Genomic DNA, 12,362 nt, shown 5'->3' with positions numbered 1-12,362 from the left:
GGAATACGTTTGTTTTTGGAAAAGTAATGTGTGAATTTCCTAAAATAATTTTTTTTATTTTTCTTGACTAAATACGTATTTTAGATACTCTATTTAAATATGCTATACAAATATTATTTCTTTATTTTTAATATAGTATTTATTTTTCAATTATTTTTGCTGAATAATCGTTAATTCATGTAATAATCCACTTTCAAACTACATACATATGTAGTAATTAAAAAAATATTTAAAAGCGTGTAATACTTTCAGAAAATGATATCTTATCTCCAATTGGTTTCATATCATTTGATTTTTGCAATCAAAAGTTGTAATCATTTTCATACAGCGCGCGCGCTCCCGCAAGGCTATTTCAGCGCCAGCAGGAGGTCGGCGCATCGTCAATTAAGATCTCAGTCCAATTTAATACCCAAAATACATAATATTGTAAAACTTTTCGTTATCAGTTTTCACGTACAAATAAAATATAAAAAAAATTCAACGTGTAATTATACAACACGCTACTGAAGTGAAACTTGCCGGAGTTGCCTGTAACGAATGTTGCATTGAAGCGCGCTCACGGTTCCAGCGATCCCCACTACGAACTCGACTACGTGGCCAAGAAGAAGGGGTACATCCGTTGCATGATTTCGTTACATAGCAACTCGCATGAAACGAACTTACCCTACCGTCCGTAAAGAAGTTTCACTTCAAAAACGCATTTTTGCTCTTAAATTGTTAAATCAAAATAGGAGGCGGATACTTTTTCCGGTAGACTTTTTACTACGTTATTCTAGCATACTTGAAGAATGTTGTTCACCAAACTCTACCTGGTTACAAATTTTTCCGAAGCGAAGTTTGAATTAACTGGAACCGTTAAAACATTAAAATTAAAATTGTAGTTGCTTTTGATTGACATAAATTTAAATAACAAATGACTATATTAGTTCCAGTTTCCCCAAAAGCATACTTTGATATTTGATTCAATTTTTATGTACATCTACTAGCTTCATATATGTATAGAAAAGAATGCCGACGTAAAGGGTATATAAAAAGTGCAATTTTTAAAGTTAAGTATTTGGACTTTATTGTCACGTAGACTGAGGTAATTTAATATAGTACAAAAGAATAATTAGATAATAATACAAAAGTACTTTTTTATTCCATACACTTATCTGTTTATGTACGTATCTCTGTTAGAAATAAAATTAGAAATTATTTCGCAAGTTCTGACCGAACGATGGTGTTTGTCATTTTTCATACCAATATAAAAAAGTCATTTTTTACGTCTAGGGAATAAGAAATAAAAAAAAAAGAAAGCAGAGGAAGTAAGTTGCCCAAAGCATAAAAAGACCTTTGTTGTTTTCCGCCCTTCATTTTCTACTTTGAGATGGTTCGATCCGTTCTTTGATAACTTCCTCCTATTGGGACATTTATTGGATAACTTTGTCGAGGCAGAATAACTAAGTTTCAACTGCGCTTATTTTTGACTTGTCTAACGAACCGAACTGTTTGCAGGCAGAAAAGAAGACTTTGATTAAATTTAGAAGGAAAAGCAAACCTGCGCTTCGAATTTTACAAAATTGGGACGCCTTGGCTTCGCTATTTCAAAGGTAAAAATGAAAAAACCGAGATAACAAGCGTTTACTAAACTAATATCAAACTACTTAATTTGTCTACATTATCCAAGCCATATAAAATTCTTTTAAAAACGAAGGCCGTCCATTTTCTAAAAGAAGACCCACATAAAAATCTGCTTTGAAAATTAATCAGAAGTGATTGAAAAATGAAACTATTTAAAATTTATGCTTGAAACAACTTATACGACTTAACTTTCCGGATCGTGTCCGAAATCCACAAATTACGTGCAGCACACTTGGAAGGGAACATGTTACGCGTAAAGCCAATTTTGAAAAGAAAACTATTTCAACTTTGTTAATTTAGTAATTTATTAATTATTTATTTTTATTAACTCAAACCAACACGGAATCAGTGCGGGATGTAATTAACCAGCGGTGGTAGCGAAATTGTTTTGGTTCGCTTCATGCAGAACTTTTCCCGCGTGTCGCGTCAGCCCCGTCTAAGTCTCTGCTCATATTTTTTATCCTTGCATGCCAGAATGTCCAACGCTGTAAATTTAACTATCTATTATCTTTTACCCACCGAATATAAAAATATATAAAAAAAAATCGGTTGTCTGTAAAGTCGGTTTACTGACGATAGTTGAACGTAACAACGTCATAAGAAAATACTGATGGAATGGTTTCATATTTCAAAAGAAAATTTTAATTTTATTTGTTTGATAGATATTTTGTATGGATATAGAGAAGGAGGTAAATGGAAATGTATTATTGTATAGCAGCTGTCCACGCGGATGCACCGCTCACTCAAGTAGGAGAGATACAGATGTCGAACGCTGCCGAACGCGGAGGCCGATTGTGCCTCTTTGTCGCTCGTTCCGCGCTCTCGCTTGCACTTCAAGCCTTAAATGGAACGCCTCAGAGCGAGGTAACGCCGCATGAGTCATGTTTTTTCGTGTGTGCAGCCGGCTCCATCGAATTATAAGACGTTGTCACGTCAAAAAGGAATTTGGCAGGAAAGAGAATTTCACTTTAAGAAAATAGACATCTTCCTTATATGAAGGAATACAGTCAATTAGGCATTTCATATTAAATATACAAGGTGTAAATGAAATAAATGCGGAGTTTGCAAGAGGTGATAGGGTACAATAATACAAGAAAATTAAGTATAACTTTTTGTAGGTCTAACTGCTAAGCGTTTTCGAGAAAAAACTATTTGAAAGTACAGGGAAGGGTCAGCCCGGCTTTGGCAAATCACACAGAAAAGTAAGACAACGCAACACCGGATTCAATCAACCGATAATTAGCGGCATCAGTCGTTGATACTAGGTCAGTGTATCACATCAGAACAGTTGCAGTTATTATTGTGAGTGACGTCATCTCTTCTCTCAAGACTAGTGGCTGATTTGTCATCGTTAAGGCATCGGAAATTTTCGACTATTCTGAAGGAAGACACGAGGGTGTTTTTTATACCGCAACCGAATTCCACAGAAGTTTTAATATCTTTTCTTGATTTTATAGGAGTCAACCTTTTCACTTTAATGGGACACTGCGGCGAATTTTAAAGGAACAGTTGCTGCATCCTAATCGTTTACAATAAGTGCAAGCCTTGAGCAAACTACCTTGTAGCCGTGAGTGGATTCGTGTCAATGGTTTCGGATAAATGTGGTTCAGGCGACAATTTTCTTCATATAATTATGCTTACATCCTTGGTACTACGGGTTTAACTCAGCAGTCGTCTTGAAGCCTGTCGTGTAGCACATGGTTCTAATTTCAAACAATTTTTGTAGTATACGTACGTGTATATGTTTACTGGTGTACTTACGGAACGAATAACTCGTCGATAAGTAAGCGGTAAGTTGTTGTTTATGTTTACTTTAGACATTGGATAAACGACATTGTTTAGTTTATATTTCATCCACGTGTAGTTGTTCAATCTTTATTGCCTACCTACAAGATTCAGTTGTATTACAGCCACATTACGAAATCACGCCCAGGGCCGGTTTCGAATTGTAACTTCTGATTTTCTTACAAATTTTTTTGTCCTTTAATCACGCTGCTGTACCCACCATGCGATTCCTTATTGCGTTTAGTCGAAACCCTTCAAACTCCAAAGCTCTGCACTTATTTCAGTTACACACCACGTCAAGTCTGTGTGATTGCACTGTAAAAAATTACCGAGAGGCTTGACCTAGACCGCTGATTAGCATTAGAGAGGATATCGGTTCAATTCCAGGTCCGTCTGTCCTGGTCTAACTTTTTTGTGATTTCCTTGGATCACTAAGACAAATGCTGAAGCAGTAATATCCAAATGTTTTTTACTGTTCCCGCTCTCGCGTTAGTTTGAGTGCACTTTAAAATTTTGACTCTCGCTATCGGTTCCCGCGTTTCCGTCACTCCTCCCGTTCTCGCGTCGATTTGAGTATACTTTTAGCCTTTAGATGCTAAGCAGTTGTTAAACATGTAATCAAATCATCGCCTATTAAATCGCATTAGCTAATAACAGCAAGAGGGGTAATTTTTTTTATGTGATTGCATAATTTGCAGATTTTTGGGTAAGTCAATGAGAATTAATCGTAAAGTCATAAGTAATAAATATGGGGACGCCTTACTTACAATGACCTATAGCACGCGCATTTTATACTATAAATCTACAAAATTAAAGCTCTAGAAACAATTCAATCATTCCGCTATGTTATTCATCAAAAATGACAACTAACAAGCGTAAAGAAAAGATGGGAATCTTACGTCGATATTCTTTTGTCTGATATTGTGGACTCTAGGACAGAGTTCCATTAGTTTTCCCATAACTGGGTACAATTAGAGAAACAACCCCAATACTGCCGTTAAGAGCTGCTGTATTCAGCGCGCAAGACCGATTTGTCAAATCTCCTTTCATGACCCGAGGGCATTAGCTCTCCACGGGTCGTCAAGTCTAGAAAGAAGTAAGAAAGTCGACAATTGTGCGGCTCTCTTTTCTTTACGATGTTTATTTGATGGTTGCAGAAACTTTCTTTTGAACCAACTTCGAACAATCGTGTGTCTTGTTCTGGTAAACAAAAAGTAAAAGACGGGAAAGATAAATGGAACTACTTTCGATGTTGGAAACAATTTTTTATAAATATATACTTATTAACAGAGGTGTTTAAGAATTTACAAAATTCACACGTGATTTATAATAATACAGTGTAAACTCTATATAACGACACTTAAGGGACTGAATATTTTTCGGCGTTATAAAGAGTGGTCGTTAAATGGAGAGAAATAAAAGATATTATTTTACTATTCTATAATAATATGCATTTACCAATATAGTATACATTTTGCAGACGAACATCATTATTCATACATTGCGTATAGCCTGTTATCTTCGTCTGATGTTTTTTGCTGCTCCAATATTTTAATTGTATTTGGTTACGTATCTTACTCATATCTTGAGATACTGTTGGATCAATTTGATTATATAAAAAGTATTTTTTTTAATAGTTTCGCTGCATCAAGTGCTTGTTTGATGCTTGGTGGAGGGACAGGATCGTCTTCTTCAACAACATACACAGTTGCAGTTCTTATCTATTTCGGCAACTTAGAAAGTACTGCTTCATGATTTATAATTCCGCATTGTTGTCGTTAAATAGAGTGAGCGTGACGCTAAGAAAACAATGTAAACCAACCAAAGTCAAGCAATTTCGACGTTTTAAGGAGTTTGTCGTTAAATCGAGTGACGTTATAGAGTTTACACTGTATATGTAGATTTACTGTAGTCTTTCTTAAAGTGGGCGATAGCGCCCCCTTGTAGCGCTGGAGTCCCATAGGGGAGGGTCGGTGAAGGCCCTAAAGTGTAGAGGAACTAGACCGAGCTCTAGATTTGTATGATACACTATTAAGTAGGTATATTTAAATAAAAATGATTTTTGGGGGCGCTACAGAATAATTGACATATTTGTAGTTAATAGCCCAAATCACAATTTTTTAAAAACGGCCATTTCGTCCACTTTGAGTACGGACATTATGAACACGAAACTGATAAGTGTTTACACAAAACCTTAATTATATTGATACATAAATTAAGCATCAGGCCGTGTTTTTCTGCGATTAATTTAAAATTTGCAAAAGTACAGCAATTTATTTATTGACTTCTTTCACTAGTAATAACGTCTCTAGGGAAGTAATCAGACTCTTGCTGTCTCCTGCCGAAGACTCATGAGATGGATTTAATTGAGTCGGATGGGATTAGAAGCAATCAGAGTTGTCTACCTGGAGCTATTTTCAACTAATTGGATACGCCCATTGTTTCCGACACAAGCTTCAGAAAGAAACATAAACCTCTCTACAATAAAGCGCAGTGCATGGAAACTTTACTCTCATTAAAATCGCATAAAAACCGTCAGACTTCTCACTCAACGTGAATCACTACATTCATCACGTCATAGCAAACGAGTCAAAAAATTATTCGTGACAACAATATCACTGATTTGAGAGAGAAAAGCATTTAATTATCTACATAAACTTATAAAAGGGAATGTTTTTGTTTGACCTATACACCAGTCATCCGATAGGGCGAATTGCAAATCTGGATGTTTTATTTTTTATCTCCATCGTTAGGCTTAATATACAAGTAAATTTTAAAATTAAGTAATTATAGACAGAAGGAAAGTTTTCGATACCAACAAATGATGCCCTTTGATTGGAGGGCCCTTTCATACTCCCAGTCCGGCCCTGAACTTTAGTATTACCGCTGGGAGTGAAATGAAATACAATTGCGTCAATACAAGAAATACCGATCGGTAAATTTTCATTAGTAGGTATCGTGTAACAGGCCGATAAAGCATATTTCCAGGGTCAAAAATGCTAGTTGATTAAATAAATCCCTGTTTCTAGATTGATACATCTAATATTAAAATATGTTTCGAACAATCACTCTTGCAGACAATACATTTTGTTTGTTGATGTAAGGAAACTCTCATACCCTCAATTTTTATTTGTGCTCCTTTTATACCCACATTAAGATTACAGCCAAGTTGGAATAAAAAAACGACGACAAAACCAAAAGTAGTTACAAATAAAATTTCTCCATACGTTTCTTCTGAAAATTAAATTGGCTGGTTCAGCATTTACATTAAATAAGTACCTGAAGTCATCGTGATGTTGATTTTGCATTCTATGAACCATTAAGTACTTGATACCTGAATACTTCTATATATTATCAAACTGAGTATAATTGTCTTATACAATTTAACCAACACACTTCTCGCTATCAAAAAGATTGAGAGAAAAAGTTAGAGCCAAAGCTTATTTCCTTCTTCTCTCAAGTAAATATCGATCCTTCTACTTCAATGTCGTGAAATTGTTTGCCCGAGGGTTTCTGTCGGTGATACAGACATGGGAACAAAAATAATCATCCAAAGCGAATCAGAAAAAGGCGAACAAGCACAAAAATAAATGACCACAAAATTTTACCGAATTAAAGAAAATCTTGTTTCGTTCCCAGATTTAAGAGAAAAAAAAAGTTGAATAGAGGTGGTTGTAAATTGATGTAAAAAAATAGCAATGATTCTATTTAACCAATGCTTTTCCTGAGTAAGGTAAATAAATAAAATAACTTTTTTATACTTAAATGTGTTACTCTTTTCATAATTCAAAATAGGTTTCTCTTGGATTAAAGTTATGTTGAGGACGGAGCCTTCGATCTGATGTCCGAAAGTAACAGCACGGTCGTAAATCATACGCCGGGAACGACACATACAAGACTGCGTAACAAAAGAATTTCGAGAGTTTTCCAGAAAAATAAAAAACTGACGCAGAAGTTTGATGATAATATAAATAGATGATTGGAACAAAGTATATAGATTCTATATAGTAGGTTACCTTCCCAGTCACGCCCATATATCGCTCTCCTGCCAACGCTTCACCACTTCATCTGTGAGTTCCACATAAGCAAGGGCTGGGTTATAGAGTGTCATGGTGAAGCCACATTACAAATGCCTTTTGTGTATTTTCGACAGAGTTTTTATACTGTGACTGAAGTACTGACGTGATAAGGCGAATACATGGTTCATCATCATAAGGTCGTCAGTGCTAAGACTGGTTGGACACGTACCTCCACTCTTTACTATCCTGAGCTAAACTTCGCATTTCCCTAAAACTAGAACAGGCCACATCCTTAACCATTTGCGAACAGTAATCTAATCTAGGTCTACCTCTACCCCTTCTAACTTCCGTTTCTGCCTCTAGTATGTCTCTGACTAGACCTTCATGCCTAAGAAGGCGTCCTACCAACCTATCTCGCCTATTTTTTATTGACTTCCATAGAGTCCCCTGTTCTCTTATTCTTTCCAATACCTCTTCATTTCTAACCTTTTCTACCCACGATATCCTCATCATCCGCCTATAACACCTCATTTCGAACGCTTCTAACCTTTTCTTTTCCGCCGCGCCCACTGTCCATGTTTCACACCCGTACAATGCCGAGTTACAAACATATACCTTTAACAACCTTTTTCGAATTTCTAAATTAACCGTTCGCGAGCATAGAAGTGACTTCTGTTTATTAAAGGCGACACGACCCTGCGCTGTCCTCTGCTTTATATCCCTACTACTCCTTCCATCCTGACTTATCCGACTTCCTAGGTATCTAAAATCAGCCATTTCTTCTAATTTTTCGTCTCCTATCTTTATATTCGCACTTTCCTTACTTTTTCTTCCCTTGCATACCAGTATTTTAGTTTTACTTTTGGTTATGTAAATTTAATAAATGCAGCGTAGTTTAATTGCCTAGTTACTGAATATATGCAATATAACTGCAGTTATACCTATAATACCCGTTTAAATAAAGAAATCGGTTAGAAAAAAAGCAGTACAGAATTAAGAAAAAAAATGAAAAGTAACGAAAAATGTCAAACTGTGTAAAGTGCCATGTTCTATTTCTCGGTGTTAACGCCAAAATAATCAAAGGGATGTTTCGTTGGGAATTAAAAAGATTCGTCGGTCGTTTTCCATGTGCACCTTCGGGATGAGATGGAGTAAAAGGGCCTACTTTGAGTCGCAGAATAACATATATCTTTCATTAAGCCTTCGTATTCCTGCAAGCGTAAATATCAAACCGTAAAGAAGACCGTAAAAAAGTTGTGTATATGCGAATGCGGCTCACTTCGCAGGTTTTAAATTATGCCGCAAAGTTAAGCTCATCTTTGTAAAAAAACGTAAACAAAACCGGGTGAAGGAGACAGGGGGGGAATGATGATAAGGGGCTGCGAGGCTGACATCTCGTCCTGCCAACCAACGTTCCTTCCATACAACTTGGGATGAATATGGCATTTAAATGACTGCTGTCGCTAATGGAAAGCTTACATTTGCACGATACATTTAACAAGAAAAGCTTTAAAAGTCACGAAAAATTCATCGAACACGATACACAATACAAACTGCGACATATTATACAGGGTGTTTTTGAAATAAGTAGCAAGCTTGTAGGAGGTGATTGGTGATAGGTCACTACACCACAAGAAAATTAAGTAAATGATTAGTTGTTCGAAAATCCACCGTTTTCGAGACAGGTAAAGGCCAATTCGTCTCTGGTAGAATCATGCAGAGAAATACGACATTGCAACGCTACATTCAATCAGCCGCTACTTAGTAGCATCCATGTTGTATTTCTTTTGTATTTGTGTAGTCATATATCGTTTGTTATTTGTTAGATTAAGTGTGATTAACGATGTTTATGTTTACAGCCAGTCTAGAGTAGTTCATTGCTCTTTTAACGTTGTAGACTTATGTGACGTATGTAGACAGTCGAAGTCATTAGAAGAAAGTCAATGTGTCAGTGTCATAGATCAGTGCAGAATATTATTATTGCACTGGTCAATGCGTGAGTTTCTAGACGAACATTTTCCTGGATGCTGGATTGGAAGTACGGGTCCCGTACCCCGGCCGGTGCGTAGTCCTGGTCTAAAGTTTGACTTCTTTATACACACAGCGTGTATCAAACGTCAGTGCAGTAAGCTATGATCGCCGCAAATGAAGTACGTTAATTTTTTTCTAATGGAAGGATATGGCTATTGACAGTGGAAATACCTCAATGGTGATTTGATTTATTTGATATCGAAATCGCTTCTGTAGTTACTACGGTAATGTGGGTCACTTTCAGTTTATCCTTTATTATAAGGATAATTCAATTGCATCTATTATACGACTAGTTTTCAACAGTAGGTAGTGTTCATGTGGATATGTTATGAGTGAAACCCTTAAAATATGGTATTATTGTATAGGTAACAATCATAGTAAAAGTCCTTCTTAAAAACGGAAGGTTACATTAGGAGAAGAGTTTGACCGAAACTTCGTTGTTGTAACTATTTCTATCTCCAGAACGGTTCCAGTTGGAAAGTACGGATTTAATCAGTGTTCTGGAAAGTAACTGAAAATACATTTTCAGCTCTCGGCGGTTTTTTATTGTCCTTCGGCCGAGTTTCCAACGGTTCTGATGGATTTGGTGATTTATATCGTGTAAAGCAGAAGAGGGCGCCAACCTCGCGTGTTTAATACGTTTACCCGACGATTTATTTCTGCCAGTGATGGCCGTCCATGGTAGCTTTGCTAAGGGCCTTGATAAAATTAAACGTCCTTCTGTTTTATTACTCGGATATACAGACTGCTCTGACTCCTTTTGTTCGCAGCCCATCTCCAAGCGAACGATTCTCTTATACATGTATATATACGTATGGTACTTATATATATATGTATATATATATGGATAATATGTATATGTATTCCGTACAGTACGAATCTATTGTTTGAAAATGGAAAGACTCGTTTGAATGACATTAAGGGAAAATTATTCTTGCATAAGAAATCTCCCTTCAACATGTCGCTCTATTCCGCCTCAGGAATGTTGTTGTGCATATTTTCGAAGATATCTCGGGAATGGGACAATGGCACAAGATTTTCAATTGGTTCGAAAGACGAATATTGAGAAGGAAATGTCAAATATACTACCCTTTTAAATATCAGTCAAATAACAGGTTGCGTTTCAATAATATAATTGAAATCACTATATGATATGGCGCTACGTATCTATGGTTCCAGACGTAGGTGGGTTTGAAAGGGAAATTTGCAGAACTGAAATTGGATATTCTACAATCAGCTGAAAATTGAAACGTGTAATAAAAGAATGGAACTATATAAATGACTTCCCTTTCGAAGTCCATAATCGGAATTTTTGGATAAAAATCATCTATCTTTTGACATGTTGGACGTGTTTACATGTTACTGTTCGGTCTTAGAGAGTCTTAGAGATACAGTAGTGACCGTGGCTAGAAGGCTGCCAACGGAATCATTAAAATACAGTACGGAAGATCGGAAGAATGCCATGGTTAAAATAAAAAATAACAAATAAAAGAAAAGTGTCATGTACTATAGAAAAAGACAAAAAGGTTAGACAATGTTAAAGGGGACAAGATATTAAATATACTTAAAAATGTAGGGTTGAAAAACAGAGTTAGAAGAGTGATACTTAGTTTGTATAAAGAGTAAAAGGCAGTTATAGAGCTGGAGCAGCAACGTAGAAAAGTAAACACTAAGAAAGGAGTGAGTCAAGGATGCACACTGTCAGGGCTACTTTTTAATCTATACATCGAAGACGCGATCAACATCATTAAAGACAGTCAGAGGGTCAAAGGATTAGTACGATTAGATTTGCAGATGAAATAGCAGTATTAGCATCTAGCAAGGAGTTAGGGTTAGGTTTAAATAAAATGGAAGCTGTATTGACAAAACAGTATTGTATAAAATTAAAAGTTAAACAAATATACTGGTATGCAAGGTGGATAGAGAAGGTTAGAAATGAAGAGGTATTAGAAAGAATAGGAGAACAGAGGACTCTATGGAGATCAATAAAAAATAGACGAGATAGGTTGGTAGTAAACCTTCTCAGGCATGAAGGTCTAGTCAGAGACATATTAGAGGTAAACTAACAGGAATTAAGAGGAGTAGAGGTAGGCCTAGACTTTATTGCTATTCGCAAATAGTTAAGGATGTGGAATGAGGCCTAGATTATATTACTATTCGCAAATAGTTAAGGATGTGGAATGTTCTAGTTTTAGGAAAATGCGAAGATTAGCTCAGGATAGGATGGAGTGGAGGTGCGTGTCCTGACTGACGACCTTATGATGATGATGCACTACTGCACCATCCGTCCAAATTTGGCCGAACTATATTGGAATATTCATACTATACTATTGTTAAAGCTAGGATGAAAAATAATCTTTAGATTTGGATAAACACTGTCTATAATTGATAATTGTTTAACAAAGTATTCGCTGTTATTTTCAAGAGATAGTAAAATCCGTGTAAAAAATAGAAGAATTGGTCATTCTTGCCTATTATACCGGGCGTTTTTTATTAGTCGTTTCAGAAAACAATCAATAATAAACAAAAAATAGATTGTGTTGACTCTTCTCAGATGAAAAACCGCTAATAATAAATATGAACATAACGTAACATATTCACCAAAACCTTTTATTAACATTTGTTTCGCCAAACCTCGGTTTCATTAGATGGTGAGTATTCACTCCGTAAGTTGTTCTTCTGTAATATCCATCGATCTTTAAACAGATGGGGGAAATAGGTTGCCAGAAACATTGACGATTTCTTTAAATATGTTAATCAGAAGCAAATTGTAAAGGCAAATAACTCAAAAACTTCCAAAGAACGAATATAAAAGGAATTTCCAAGACTCAATTTAATTGTTAGAAAGATAACTGAGTACTTCTGACTGCAAACACTGTTATTAGCAGATTTCTCATTACAAGT

At 35.9% G+C, this 12,362-nt stretch overlaps 1 long non-coding RNA gene across 1 annotated transcript in view; it reads right to left on the bottom strand.

Annotated features, from left to right (window-relative positions):
- The window catches only part of LOC112905189, a 225,218-nt gene that overhangs the window by 14,576 nt on the left and 198,280 nt on the right, over positions 1-12,362 (bottom strand). The window lies entirely within an intron of this gene.

Source organism: Agrilus planipennis, unplaced genomic scaffold (genome assembly GCF_000699045.2).
Source record: "Agrilus planipennis isolate EAB-ADULT unplaced genomic scaffold, Apla_2.0 scaffold209, whole genome shotgun sequence".
NCBI lineage: Eukaryota > Metazoa > Arthropoda > Insecta > Coleoptera > Buprestidae > Agrilus > Agrilus planipennis.
Note: the sequence above shows the minus strand (reverse complement) of the source record. Positions and strands in the feature narration are given on the sequence as shown.